The sequence below is a fragment of the Muntiacus reevesi genome, chromosome 2 (assembly GCF_963930625.1).
Source record: "Muntiacus reevesi chromosome 2, mMunRee1.1, whole genome shotgun sequence".
Classification (NCBI taxonomy): domain Eukaryota; kingdom Metazoa; phylum Chordata; class Mammalia; order Artiodactyla; family Cervidae; genus Muntiacus; species Muntiacus reevesi.
In genome coordinates this window covers 242,966,909-242,983,068 of record NC_089250.1, presented here as the reverse complement: position 1 = coordinate 242,983,068, position 16,160 = coordinate 242,966,909, and positions in this window count along the sequence as shown.

Below are 16,160 nucleotides of genomic sequence, written 5' to 3'. Positions count from 1 at the left end.
TTAGAAAAGGCAGAGGAACTAGAGATCAAATTGCCAACATCTGTTGGACCATCAAAAAAACAAAAGAATTCCAGAAAAGCATCTATTTTTGCTTAATTGACTAGCCAAAGCCTTTGACTATGTGGATCACAATAAACTGTGGAAAATTCTGAAAGAGATGGGAGTACCAGACCACCTGGCCTGCCTCATGAGAAAACTGTATGCAGGTCAGGAAGCAACAGTTAGAACTGGACATGGAACAACAGACTGGTTCCAAATAGGAAATGGAGTACGTCAAGGCTGTATATTGTCCCCTGCTTTTATTTATCTTTTATGCAGAGTACATCATGAGAAATGCTGGGCTGGAAGAAGCACAAGCAGGAATCAAGACTTCTGGGAGAAATATCAATAACCTCAGATATGCAGATGACACCACCCTTATGGCAGAAAGTGAAGAAGAATTAAAGAGCCTCTTGATGAAAGTGAAAGAGGAGAGTGAAAAAGTTGGCTTAAAGCCCAACATTCAGAAAACTAAGATCATGGCACCTGGTCCCATCACTTCATGGCTAATAGATTGGGAAACAGTGGAAACAGCAGCTGACTTTATTTTTCTGGGTTCCAAAATCACTGCAGATGGTGATTGCAGCCATGAAATTAAAAGACGCTTACTCCTTGGAAAGAAAGTTATGACCAACCTAGACAGCATATTGAAAAGCAGAGACATTACTTTGTCAATAAAGGTCCATCTAGTCAAGACTATGGTTTTTCCAGTGACCTGTGTAGATGTGAGAGTTGGACTATAAAGAAAGCTGAGCACTGAAGAATTGATGCTTTTGAACTGTGGTGTTAGAGAAGACTCTTGAGGGTCCCTTGGACTGCAAGGAGATCCAATCAGTCCATCCTAAAGGAAATCAGTCCTGAGTGTCCATTGGAAGGACTGATGCTGAAGCTGAAGCTCCACTACTTTGGCCACCTGATGCGAAGAGCTGACTCATCTGAAAAGACCCTGATGTTAGGAAAGATTAAGGGCAAGGGGAGAAGAGGATGACAGAGAGAATGAGATGGTTGGATGGCATCACCAACTCAATGGACATGAGTTTGAGTAAACTCTGGGAGTTGATGATGGACAGGGGGGCCTGGCATGCTGTGGTCCATGGGCTTGTAAAGAGTTGGACGTGACTGAGTGACTGAACTTAACTGAACTGAACCCAAAGGTTGGTGTCATTCTCCCAAATTGGTGGTCGGAGAGCCAGGGTGCAATATATCCCTATTAATGGTGCTCATATTATGAATTAAAAACATCAAGGGTGGGGGGAGGAGTGAAGGAGGAAACAGACAGAACAGGCTCCGTCTTGAAAGCAGGGCGCTATCTTGGGCTGGACTGTGGACTTTGAGCTCTATGCCCAGTGTCTATGGAAATGACATACCAACTGGAAAACCAGACCCCCGGATGGAAGAGCCCAAGGGTTCGTACCTAGACTCTTCATCGCCTTAAAGAATACCCTAATTGTCTGTGTAACCAAATAGAATCATAAATTCTATTATGCTTATTGAGGTATGACCACAAGCTATTGATAATTGTCCACTATTAATTACCTAGGCTTAAGGCATATGAATCATGGGTTAACTTTGATTGTTTCTTTCTTTTCCTTTGTTCAGACTAGTTTCAGAGAATTCGGGGAGGTGGGTTTGAGCACGTACACTTAGAGTATATAAGGTTTTCACAACGACTGGTTGGGGTCCTTGGCTAAGAGGAGACTCTGCCTTGGGCCCTCCAGTATATTAAGCTTCCCTCCACTATCTGCATTATCCTTCTGAGTGAGTTTGTTTCCTGGAACACGTGGCTACAATATTATGAGGGACAATAAAAGCTGCAAAGAAATATGCTACATATTTCTAGCTCTGTGCAGCTGCTTTATTTTCATTAAGATTCTATATCCATGTGAAAAACAATCACCCAAAACATAAGAACCTTAATGTGTATCTGATGTAGTTTTCTCAAATTCTGTAACCCACCAAAAGCACATTAAGAAGACATAGAAGTAAAGAGACCATCACAAAATGCAGTGATGGAGAAAACAGACATATTTAAAAGATTTGTTGAGGTGGGGGGGAATGAGTAGATACACAAGAAGCCTCTTCAGAGGAGGTACCATTTGAAACAGATCTTAAGCTGTAGCAAGTATTTTCCAGAAAAGAAGAAAATGGAGGGGGTTCTAGATGAAAGTATAAGAGAGGAAAAATTTCCTCTCTAACTTTCTTGATTCTATGGGCTGGTCATATAATTAAACCAACATAAGACAGATTAACAAGACAAAATTACATACTTATGAGTGTTCCATAATAATATGGACCCCAAAAGCAAGGGGAGCAATTAAGGCTTATATACCATCTTGAGCTAAGGAATGGGATAGGGAGCTGGGGTTTCCAGAGGGGAGAAGGACAATTCACAGAATAATAAGAAGAGTGGATGTTTGGTAATTAGATGTTTGCTGAGTCAGGCAGATAGGTCATTCAGATAAAAGTTATCTCTGGCAGGGCTTCCCTGGTGGTTCAGTGGCTAAGACTCTGCACTCCCAATGCAGGGGTCTGAGTTTGATCTCTGGTCAGGGAGCTAGAACCCACATGTTGTAACTGAGTTTGCATGTTGAAAACAACCATCTCACCTGCCACCACTAAAAGAGCAGGCATCAACTAAAGATCCTGCATGCTGCAACAAAGGTTAAAGATCCCACATGCCACAACTAAGACCTGGCACAGCCAAATAAATGGAAAAAAAGGAGGGGGGGGGGTGACCAATGTCTTTTCAGAGTAAGTTTTTTTTTTTTTTTTTTAAATAAAGTTATCTCTGTGTGACAGCTCCTCTGAGCCAGGGCCCCTATCTAAATTATTTGAAATAGTTGAGGGAGAGATAAAAGTTTTTCTAATCCACTGAACCTTAACTGCCTTCATTTCAGAATAATCCACATGCAAAAGTGGCATATTTGGGAGGTCACAGATTCTGCTCCCTTTCAGAAGGAACAGCATATGTAAAATCAAGGAGGTACATGTTGGCATATTTTGCAGAGGAATACATGAGAGATTGTGGAAGGAAAGCAGTGTGCATGGAGGGAAGTGTTAGGAGATAAAGCTGAAAGCTCAGCTTGGAATCAGATTTTGAAGAGCCTTTTACTGCCAGGCTAAGATGTTTGCACTTCATTCTGTAGGAAGTAGACAACCTAGGGTTTCAAGTCCGATGCACCATGATTCGATTGATTTGAAAAAGCTAAATCTGGCTCCATGTGGAGGAAAGACAAGAACAAAGAGACAAGAAGGAAGAGTAAAGTGATCAAGTTCTCCTCTCGAGAGTAAAGTGCCATTTTTATTGGGTAAAATATTGATTTTATCTCCTTGAATCTTATCTTGTAGCTCTCAACACACCTCATGTTAGTTTAAACATGGGCACTGCTTCAAAAATAATTGGCTTTTAGGTAGCTTGTTAGGTGTCTTAATGAAATAAAACCTGACTTACAAGAACAATCTTTAAAATACTTGAACCTGCAAACACTTTGATGAGCATGATGGATAAATGCATAAGCATAATTTTTGTACAGGAAACAAAACTTATTAACATCCATAGAGGAGTTTCACAAGCATGCTGTTTCACACTTTAAGGATGGATTATGTGTGAATCCTAGTATAATTTAGCAGCTGTGCAGTAGGTTACCTGTGCAGAACTATGAATCGAGATTTCCCCTAAGTTAATGGCCAAAGGACAAGAGTGTCAGGAGAAGAATTCAAATTTATAAATTAGAGGATTCATTATATCACACATTGTGGCTCTAAAACAGAAGTAAACTTTAAGGAAAGCGTGAGAAAATATGAACATCTTTTTACTGTGGACAAGTGAGAAAAAGTGTGAGTATAATGATCACTTCTCCAAGGCAGATTATCTATCTGTTCTGCTATCTTCTGTAGGTCTGGGGCTTTATTAGCTTATCTTTCTGCTTCCTTCTAAGGTAGTTTATCTACTGCAGTGAAATTTTTGCTCTGTTCAACACAAGTGTCATTAAAATCATCCAGTGGTATATCGATAATTTTCATATTTCATTCCTAGCGTGAAATATCCCTCTTCCTCAGTGTTGACCCATTTGTCTGTCTACTCCACCTTCTCTGTCCTTTTTAAGCTCTTGACATCTCTGACTTGGACTTCTTAGATGGCCTCTCACATCCATTCTCAATCCATTCTCAATCTTTTCCTCACCATAAAGAAAAATGATGATTTCAAATACAAAGTGAAAGCGTAAGTGTTAGTCGCTCAGTCGTGTCTGACTCTGTGACCCCACAGACTATAGCCCTCCAGGTTCCTCTACCAGAGAAATTCTCCAGGCAAAAATACAGGAGTGGGTTACCATTTTCTTCTCCAGAAGCTCTTCCCAGCCCAGGGATCGAACCAGAGTCTCCTGCATTGGCAAGTGGGTTCTTTACGACTGTGTCAGCTTGGGAACGCGTAATACCAGTACTTAGTGTAAAAGTGTGCTAAAGAAACAGAGGAAATGAAGCAAGAGGGGAAGGGAAATCTCACCTAGGCATTTCCACTCCCACTCAGCGTTTTTATTCACTGGGGCAGTCAGTCAGCCCATCAATCACTCTTCCATGAAGTACCCAAATGGGCCCCCACAGCCTCTGCATTTTACAAGAGTTCAAAATGAGCAGTCAAGAACACTGGTATTAAGCTTTTCCTGATCAATGACACAAGCACACAGGAGACACAGAAGGAAATGATGGATGCTGAGAAGAGGGAATTAGAGAGAAAAGTGTCAATTAATCTCAGGCTTGAGATCCTACAGCATAGCGGGAAGTGAGCGGGTCTCTTTTTGAGGCAATTGGGAAGTAAATTCGACTTTACCATTTCAAGTGATTATTTACATTTACCAGGCACTTTTTACTTGTCTGTGTTTCCAAAATTTGAATAATATGCAAATGAACTTGTTTAAAAGGAAGAAGAAAAAAGAACCCATGTTGATTTAAATTAATTTTAGCATAAAATTATTTGTACAATAAACACAAAACTGGTTAATAAAATTCATAGGCTTATAGCTAATAAACAGCTATACAACCACAAATTTATAATTAAATACCAAAAAACCTACACATTAATAAGATTCACATTAACAAGCATGATTTTTTTCTTGACAAGTGATATTGTTTGGCCAAAATAAATACCTCCTTGCCATGAGATTGCTACTGTGGCGCAGGTTCTTTTGCAATTGTAATGTCAATTCTGCCATGTACACTGGGGGAATCAAAACTGTGATCATTTTTCTCTATTCAAATTATCATAAAACCATTGTTTTTATAGTGTGGTCTGATGTAATTTGACCTTCATTTGGCATGTGTATATAACTCATCTAGTAGAACTGACATGACTCTTTATTACTAACAATTAAAACAGTGTTATTTGTTACTGACAATTTTATAAGCAGGAATACAAATATTAGTGCTGAAATCTTATGGAAATATTTTTTAATAAATTGGTCATTCAGATTTAACCATAAGACAGACATAAATATTTTCTAAGTTATTTTTTAAGATGAAAATATTGTTGGGACTTCCCTTGTGGCCCAGTGGTTGAGACTCCATGCTTCCATTGAAAGGGACAGTAGCTTGATCCGTGGTAGGGGGAACTGAGATCCTGCATGCTGTATGGCCATAAAAACAAAACAAACAAAAAAGAAAGAATGTTACATGATTTTTTTTTTTTGAGCATTTGCTTTAGATTTTGTGGTATTTCGTGCTGCCGTCCATGTGTCCCTGTGCGGGTGTGCCCAGTCGTGTCCGACCCTTCTGAGATCCCATGGACTGTAGCCCACCAAGCTTCTCTGTCCATGGGATTCTCCAGGCAAGAATATTGGAGTGGTTTGCCATTTTGTACTGCAGGGGATCTTCCCGACCAAAGGCTCAAACCTGCATCTCTTGAGTCTCCTTCACTGGCAGGTGGATTTTTTTTATCACTGCGCCACCTGGGAAGTTATTAGTGCTACTGGTTTCTAATATCCATTCCCCCTTTCATCATTAGTTTCAGAATCCTACTTTTCAACTGGTCCCTTTACTGCCTACATAACAAGCCAAATTTTCCAATGGTTCTGAGGCTGAATGAGGCCATGTGCCACCGACAGAGATCTCACTGAAGGTTGTATGAGGTTATCCAAAAAGAAGATGATATGTTTTTCTTTTCCTTTTTTCTCTGCTCTGCCACCTGGCAAATGGATTGGTGGCTGGAGTTCGGAGAACTATCACTGGAGTGCTGGAAATAATAGGCATACAGGAGGGATAGAAAGCTGAGATTTTCATGAACACTCAGGACCATGGAGCTGCCACTTAAAACCTGGCTTTTATTTGCATGAGAAATAAATATAATTTTATTTTTCAAGTGTCTGTAAAAGTTAGTCCTGGTACAGAATGATTGTATATACTTGCTCAGATTTCATCGTATTATTCATAAGATTCCTCAAACTGTCTAGCCTCTTCCCTTGTTCATATGGAAAATAGGCAAGAACCTATTTGTATAGAGGCAGGATCAAAAGCCAGGCTCAGTCATTGATAAGCTGTGTGACCTGGAGGAAGCTGCTTGATTTCTCTAAGCATTAGTCTCCTGATCTGTAAAATGTACTTTAAAAATATCATAGTGGGGGGACTTCCCTGGTGGTCCAGTGATTAAGAATCTGCCTTGAAATGCAGAGGATGCCAATTCGACCCCTAGTCGGGGAACCAAGACCCACATGCAACAGAAAAACTAAGCCCCTGTGCCATAACTACAAAGTCCATGAGCTGCAAAGAAGGATCCTGAGTAACGCAATGAAGGTCCTGCATGATTCAACTAAGGCCCAATGCAGCCAAATAAACAAATATTAAAAATATATATATATATCATACTGGTATTCTGGGATTAAATACCATCATGCACATCGTTATCATGTGCAAAATCGTTATCAGACCAGATGACTTAAAGAAAGTAAATAATGACTTGAGATTGATGATGGTGATGATGATCTCTGCATAAACAGAGGCAGTTACCTCCTGCTGCACTTCCCATCCCACCCAAAAAAGGACAAAATATGGAAGAAACAAAGGTGACGATCTTTCTAAAGAATTCTAGAGAAGCCTGAAAAACTGTATTGCTCAAGAATAAGCAGTTTGAGGCCTTACTGAATTTTAATACAAAACTATAATCTTTCCAATTGTACAAGAGAGGATGCAAACTTCTCATTCAGATTATGACTTTTTGCAGATAACCCCCCCCCCCAAGAACACGGTTTTATGAAACCATCCAATACCTATGTGTTGATGGCCTGGCATGTCCTTAACAAGCATATGAGCCCTTCTCACTACACCTTGAGGAGTTTCACATACGGTCCTCAAAATCTTGGGATTGTCCAGAGTGCAATTCAACTTGAATCTCTGTTAAAATGCAACCAATTAAACATTTCACGTCATAATATTACATCTAGTAGAATTAGGGTGTTATTTCATTTTATGGGCTTGCATTTGTCCCTGATCACCATATGAGCAGCTCTTCCTGCCCACCTTGAAAAATTTGTCAGTCATTCCCGTTGATAAAGCAGGTTTTGGAAGACAAACAGATTTCATTAGATTTCTGATACACACCTGGAAGAGAAAACACATTACAAAAATCTATTGAACTTTAGCACTTTCCTGATTTGGTAGCAAATGAATATTATAGCATAGACTCACTCAGAGTATTTACCATTTAACATGCAGAGATGATATGACTGTAGTTATGACCTCAAAACACGCATGTAACAAATCTTTTCTTTGGTTATAAAATTTTAAAATAGGAGGTGAAGAGAACTGGAGTTTTCATGTGTCTTAATGTGCCAGATGCATTGCTAAGTGCTTTACAAATAAAACATTGCTTCTATTACTATTTAAAATAATTGGAAGAGAGGCATTATTTTGCCAGTTTTGTAGGAAAGGTTCTTCAAGGCTCATTGCAAGTAATTGTCTGTGATCTCATGCCTAGTAAATGATGCAGGCAGAATCCAAATATGTGTTTATTTGAATTCGAAGATTTTATTTCATGTATACCATGCAGTAAGTAGCAGTTGAGAGATAGCAAGATGATTAAACTGAAGTTTCTTATTTATTACATTCGAATGCAAAATTATCAGTAAAGTAACAGATAGGCAGATGACTCTAAAATACCAGCAATGTTGTAATTAATGGCTTATTAAACATTTTCTGAGGCATTTTTCCAGGTGACTCCCAAAACAATGCTCTGGTGATGTCATCGTCATCTTCAGTTTGTGAATGAAGAAACTAAAATGATGCCCTGGTGGGACACCGTACATCTCTAAACAAATCTGTCACCCTTCAATAAATTTCAGGACTAAGTGTTCTTCAGGCCAGGAAACTGATCTCATTAGGTATTGTAGCAGAGGCTTTTGCTGTATCTCTTGTCCTCTTATTTCTTTATTTCTGACTGCTGGGTCTTTATTGCTGCACATGCAGAGAGCAGGGGTTACTCTCTAGTTGCAGGATGTATGCTTCTTATTGCAGCGGCTTTCCTCTGTTGCAGACCACAGACTCTATGGCACGTGGGCTCAGTAGGTGTGTTGCATAGCTTAGGTGCCCTGTGACACGTAGGATCTTCCTGGACCAGGAACTGAACCAATGTTCCCTGCATTGTGTGGGAGATTCTTAACCATTGGACCACCAGGGAAGCCCCCCTCTTGTGCTCTTATACCTCTGCCATCACCACAAGAAAACATATGCCCACGTAGACCATAGTTCCAGAAAGATGAGACAGCACGACTGCCAAACTTTCTTCTACCAGATCAACTGACCCTCACCTGACTTGCTGGCCCTATCAAGATGCTAGCAGAGAAGTGAGTTGGAAGAAAGGATAGTGTTTTAAGCTACTGTTATATATATATGTATATATACATACACATATGCATATATATATTTGTGTGTGTGTGTGTAGATTTCTGGCACTGGGCTAGAATTTTGTATATTCAAAGGAATATTTTATTATTTGGATATTTCTATATTCAAAGGAATATTTAGTATTTTAGAATTAGAATTTAGTATTTTGTGGTGAGAGGATCTAGTGTTACCTCTTTTCAGAGAAAATGCCTTTCTGAAAATAGAGATGAATTTAGTTTTATGAGGGAAAAAAAAAAAATCACATCCTAAAGCCAGGGCATTGAGCTGTCAAGAGGAACCTTGAGAAATTGTTGACTATTCCATTTACTAAGGGAAAAGCCAAAGGCCATAGAGTTCAGGCCATGATGATCAATTCATTTAAAACAATGTAATCATTTTATCTTACAAATTATATTTAATCCCATTGTGAGCCAACTCAATTCGAAAGTTGTTTTGTTATTATAGTGCCTAATTACCTCCCCTCTTATGCTTTTTGTGTTTTTAAAATACACACTTATACACATACCCGAAATAATCAATAATAAAAAAAAGCAAGCCTATCCTCTGCAGCAGTCAAAAAGCCTTGATGAAACACAGCAGTATTTTAAAAGTCTCCTGCAAGCTTTTGTTGTTGTTAAAAGACTTCAAGAAAATGGTATTTTTAATTTTTTTTTCCCTCAGCAAGAATTGGAATGATTCAAACAGTTGTTATGTGTGACTGTCTTTTTTGGTTTGGTCCTTTTTCTTTGTGCTAGCAAAAATGTAGACTTTAGGTGTTCTAGGCCTCTTTGTTTTGTGATTTTGTGTGGAGGGCTTGTCAACAGTAATCCAAGTCTTGGTTTTCACTACTTCAAAGAATCAGAGTTGATGTGGTACGTGGGCAAAGGGAATCTGGCATATGTGTGTGCTTGGATCAAAGTCCAGTCATTGAACGCCCCATGAACAGAGAGTCAGACCTTCATAAATCCCTGGAGACTGATTGGTTTTCATATTTGTTAAGCTGTGTGTATGTGCGTGTGAGCAGTTGTTTCAGTAATGTCCGACTCTTTGTGACTCTAGCGACTTTAGCCCTCCAGGCTCTTCTGTCCATGGGGTTCTCCAGGCAAGAATACCGGAGTGGGTTGCCATGCCCTCCTCCAGGAGTTCTTCCAGACCCAGGGGTTGAACCTGGATCTCTTATGTCTCCTGCATAAACACTACTGTATTACTGCTAGTGCCACCTAGAATGCCCAACTGTTAGGCTACCCTTTCTCAAAGATTGCCTATGTGTCACTGGAAGACCTTGCAAAATTGGTGTTCCAGTGGTTAAGAATCTGCCTTGCAATGCAGGGGATTGGGTTCCACCCCTGGTCAGGGAACTAAGATCCCACATGCGGTGGAGCATCTAAGCCAGGGCATCACAACTACTGAGCCCTTGCACCACAAGGATAGATCCCACAGGACTCAGTGAGGATCCCACATGCCGCAGCTAAGACTTGATGCAGCCAAACATATAAATAAGTATTCTGACCTGGAGAATCCCATGGACAGAGGAGCCTAGCAGACTGCAGTCCTTGGGATCGCAAAGAGTTGGACATGACTAAGCAACTAACACTTTCCCTTCCTATAAATAAATATTTTAAAAACAGAAAGTTAACAGGAGAAACAGGCAAAAATGCTAACGTGTAATGTGATTCTTGAATTCTTAATGACAGGGGTGGCCTAAAGCTCTCCTACCAAGTGTGGTCTGTTGCATTGGCAATGATGTCATCGAAGAGTGTTAGACATGCAGAACTTCAGGCCCCATCCCCTAACTATTGAAAAAAAAATTTATTAGTAACTCAGTCATGTCTGACTCTTTACAACCCTATGATCTGTAGCCTGCCAGACTCCTCTGTCCATGGAATTGTCCAGGCAAGAATCCTGGAGTGGGTTGCCATTTCCTTCCCCAGGGAATCTTCCCAACCCAGGGATTGAACCTGGGTCTCTTGTATTGTAGGCAGATTCTTTACCATTTGAACCACCAGGGGAGCCCATTTTGAAAATTCATCTTTAATATAATGATATTTGGGATGAAGTCTCTAAGATGACGGAGAGTTACACAGATATCTGAAGAGCTGTCTAGGCACACGTAACAATGTCCTCAAGTTCAGAGATGGAAGCAGACTTTTTGTGTTAAGGTAACTGGAAAGTTGACCAGACAGACAGGTTGGAATTAAGCTAAGGGAAGATTAGTAAGAAACCAGGTTTAAGAAGCTGGGAGGGGCTAGGACATATGGCCTGAGGCCATTTTAAGGCTCAGGGCTGTGGTATTTGGGAAAATATTGGAGAGATTTTACAAATAAAGTGGTATATTCTGAAGGAAGATTTAAAAGGATTACTTTGCATAGTTTGTTAAAAATAAATTGCAGGGGATACATTTGGGAACAAAAAAAGAACATTAGTTAAGAGATCATTGCAAAGATCCAGGTAAGAGATGAGACAGGTGACCTCCCACCCAAGGATCCAAATGGTGGTTGTGTGACTGCTCAGAATCAGGATGCAATTTAAACAGTAAAATATTCAGGACTTTTACATGAATTTCTGGAGAAAGAGTGAGAAATTTTTTTTCTGGAACACTCTAGAAGTTGCCATTTACAGAGTTGTAATATCAGACCACCAGGTTTGGGGTCTGGGCTAATCATTAGTTTTGTTTAAAGTTACTCTCTAGAAGTTTTTCTCTTTCACAAATAAGAGTTACATTAGAAACTAAGCTAACAGATTTGGCGGGAGCTGGGGTGGGGTGTCCAGTTTATATCAAGACCAACATCCATTTTGAAAACAAGGGTTAATATGCCTTTATTCTTGGTCTTAAATACCGCCACACGAATATTCATGACAAACCACCTTCTCTTTTCTTTCCATTTCTATCCTTTAGCATGTCTTCAATGATTTATGTCTTCCAATTTGTTTGTGAGTGTCTCTGTGTGTGTTAGGAGACTCTTCCCATGTAGTCATCCCAGAGGCCAAGAATGACAACTTCTCCTATTTCTATTTTTCTACTAGAATACCAATCATGCATGCAATTCCTCTTAATTAATACACTCCCTCCTTCCTCATGGGTTCTTGAAGTCCTCTAACTTAACCTCAATTTGCATAGTCAGCAGCACGCACTCTGTCATTGATCACACACTTAGTTTTTTTCCTAATTATTCTAAGACTTTGCACTTTACTTCCCAAATTACCTCTTCTCCCAAACTTGTTGTAATTTCTTCCACATGCATTTTTGGCTCTTCATTGATCTTGATTTAGTTTTGTTCTTTGCAGTTGTTGCTCTGCACATGATTTGTTTCCCCCTTTCTTATAGGTCGTGGATAAAACTCAGCACTTTCCCCTCTCCACACCTAACCCACTGTACTCTTTTCATGGATGGTACTGCAATTCAGTTTGCATTAAATCCAGATATGGCTCCCATGTTCTATTTTTTACCAAAAGAAAATGAAATACTTTTTCATTAACAAAATGTATATTGAGCATGTGCTTTTTGTCAAGCACCAATACTTTAGTAGCAACAGTTTCTCTACTTGTCTGTAATTGAAAATTCCCTCTTCAGCTCTCAAAACCTCATCTCATCAAGTTCAAATATAAATGCTAACTTCCTAAAAATATGTCTTTTCATTTATACATTTGAGCCAATGATACATGAAATGTGTCAATATAAGTGAATATACCTAAGGGCATTTGCGTATTTCCTCTTGGTCTAAACTTGACAGTAAAACTGGGCAATGTCTTGTTTATGATCTCACCTGATTTTGACATAAGGTTTATTATATGTTCCACACAGTTATGGATGTACAAATTATGGGGGCTTATGAAAAATCAATTTACACAAATTGACTCTACACAGTAGAAAACCCTCTTTTCCACTACATGAGTTATTCTGTAATGCATATGCATGTACAAAGACATCTAAAGTTTTTTTCTCCAACCCCACTTTTCAAGGCACTCAACCGTTACACTCTGAGACAGCTAAGCTCCTGGCTTCTTGAATCTACACAGGTATCATATTTGTAACCATTAATATGCAGACAGGAGATGATTAAATGCAGGCATGATAGAATGTGACACCCCATAATAAATGAGAATGAAAAAATGAATTTGTAACCATAAATCATGTTTTAAAATTTATGTCACAGGCTTACATTGATGAAGACAATGTAGTAATAAGAAAATATGAGATAGACCTATTTAAAAATTATAATAAAAGACATTTACATTTTATGATTTTTTTCAACTCTTTATCTTAGGTAGAAAGTTTGACTTCTTGCCCCTGAAGGTAGAATGTTTGAACCCAATGGTTTAGAATAAGACATTGGACAGTTACCAGTTTCATTATAATGCAAATTTTTAACTTTAGCATTTTAAATATGAATGCTCTTAGGCATCCAAGACAATGAGCTACTATCATTTTCTCAGAGAGGAGAAACAAAAAGTCTATTTTAAAAGACACAAAATTATTGAAGTTTAGTCTTACCACATACTTTATTTAAAAAGAATTTCACTGTACAATTGGATGCCTTGTTGTATAAAGTTTTACAATTTTGTAAAACTTTTAATAAGAAAGCTTTAAACTTTAAGAGAAGAACCTCACAAATTAAATGATATGAACTTTGATTAGAAACATTAAATGCAAAACTGAAAATTTCCAGGAATTCAAAATTCAGCACCAAACCCCATTTATAAAACTACCAACATCCGGGGCATCATTAGCATGCATCAAAAGCTATATGACAATAAAGTAGCCACATTTGGGCTTCCCTGGTGTCTCAGGTGGTGAAGAATCTGCCTGCAATTTGAGAGACCTGGGTTCGATCCCTGCATTGAGAATATGCCCTGGAGAAGCAGCCACCTGCTCCAGTATTCTGGTCTGGAGAATTCCATGGACTAAATAGCCCAGGGGGGTCTCAAAGAATCTGACATGACTGAGTGACTTTCACTGATAGCCATAATTTGAGTTTCACATAGATGTTGTTCCTTCTAATGTATCCCCTGAATTCAAATTCTAAACATGATATTTATCCCCTCTGTGACTTTGGAGTACCTTTCCTCAACCCTTTCTTTTCTTTGAAAAACATAAGATAAAAATGTTCTTTTCAAAGCATTGTTGGGAATTAAATAAGAAAAGTCTAAAACTGTTGCCTGGCTAGTTGTAGATCCTCAAAAACAAACCAGCATGGGGGAAGGGATAGTTAGGGAGTTTGAGACAGACATGTACATGCTATATTTAAAATGGATAACCAAGAAGGACAGACTGTACAGCACAAGAACTCTGCTCAATGTTATGTGGCAGCCCGGATGGGATGGGGGTTTGAGGGAGAATGGATACAGAGCTGAGTCCCTTCACTGTTCACCTGAAACTATCCGAGTTCCTTCATTGTTCACCTGAAACTATCACAACATTGCTTGTTAATCAGCTATCCCCTGATACAAAATAAAAATGAAAAAAATAAAAACTTTCATAGTTTGTATAAACAAAAAAAACCCAGCAAACAAAAAATTATTGTTATTTGTCAGGAAAGATCTAATCCTTACCATCCTTATTTAGATTTACTTTGGGTGATAATAATTTAAAATAGCATAAATGCATACACCCAGCTGCACAAACATATGTACATATATACACATATATGTTTATGTAAGTGTATATATCTGTGTGTGTGTATATATATATATATATATATAATTCTTGTACCTATTTTATTTTTACAAGCGACAAAGTTATACTGACTTACAGAGATGAAGAAAACTTTAAAAACAATTCAGAACCATGGGCTCATGGTCTAGACTTGTGTAAAACTATGAGTGAGTACACATGCCTAGAGGTCTGTAAATTTAAAAAAAGAAGAAGAGGAAGAAGGGATGCTTGCTCCACTGTTTTTACATTTATACCTCGAAAAATATGATGCTAAAGGTGATATTAGTTGAGTAAAACAACATAATTTCAGCTTCTCTGGAAGCTAGTTGACAACAAGTAATCTCTTGAGGCAAGATTCTTCCCAGCAGCATTGTTCACTACGGTATTTGTTCAATGAGGAGTGATTTGTAAGGTCTGTCCCTTCAGGAAAAAAAGGTATGGATGCCATGTAGCTAATACAGAACCAAAAACAGCAACAGAAGCACCCCTAGCACCCTCAAATCAGCAAAATGATGAACATATCTCTGCTTTCCATTTTTTCTTTGAGTGAAAGATTCATTTTGTAGCATGTAAGTAATCCCCAGGGCCATCTAGCTGAAATATAATAGAGAGGGGAAAAAAATAAGAGTAAGTTTTCCTATAAAGAACTCTGGTATCTTAGGGAACATTTGTTAATTTTTGGCATTTTGAGTTCTCTTGAGTTTAATCAAAGAACTTCCTTCGACACTGTGCTAAGTCCTGTGTTAGACTGTGAAGAGGTTGTGTGCAGCGGTGTTTCCTGAGTATCTGATCTGACATCCCTCAGCCACTCTGTTGTTGTAGTTATTATTATTGCTAGGTTACAGAAGAGAAATCAAGGGCCAGATAATTTCAATGATTTTCCCACAGTAAAACTGTTCATAAGAAGTAAGACTTGATCCAAAAGCTTATGAAGTTGTTGCAAGTACAAAGGGAAGTAATCAGGACTTATTTTAAGGACAGAAAAGCCAAATGAAGAAGCACAGAAAATATTTGTCTCTGGGGTTCCTTAAAGAATGTTACTTAGGATGCCACAGCAAGTTTTTATTGTCCCTATTGCTCAAAGCTATGTTTTTCTCCTGCAGTCCCGTACGGATGTGAGAGTTGGACCATAAAGAAAGATGAGCACTAAAGAACTGATGCTTTTGAACTGTGGTGCTGGAGAAGACTCTTGAGAGTCCCTTGGACTGCAAGGAGATCAAACCAGTCAATCCTAAATGAAATGAACCCTGAATACTATTGGAAGGATTGATGCTGAAGCTGAAGCCTTTGGCCACCTGATATGAAGAGTCAACTCATTAAAAAGGACCCTGATGCTTGGAAAGATTGAAGGCAGGAAGAGAAGAAGATGACTGAGGATGAGATGGTTGGATGATATAACTAACTCAATGGGCATGAGTTTGAGCTAGCTCCGGGAGCTGGTGAAGGACAGGGAAATCTGGCATGCTGCAGGTCAATGAGGTCACAATGAGTCAAACGACTGAGCAACTGAACTGAACTTGAGCTTTAAACTTCTCCAATATATTCTGCCTTCCTTACCCTTCTGCAATTAATATCCTCCCCTGATGTACATCAGAAAAGT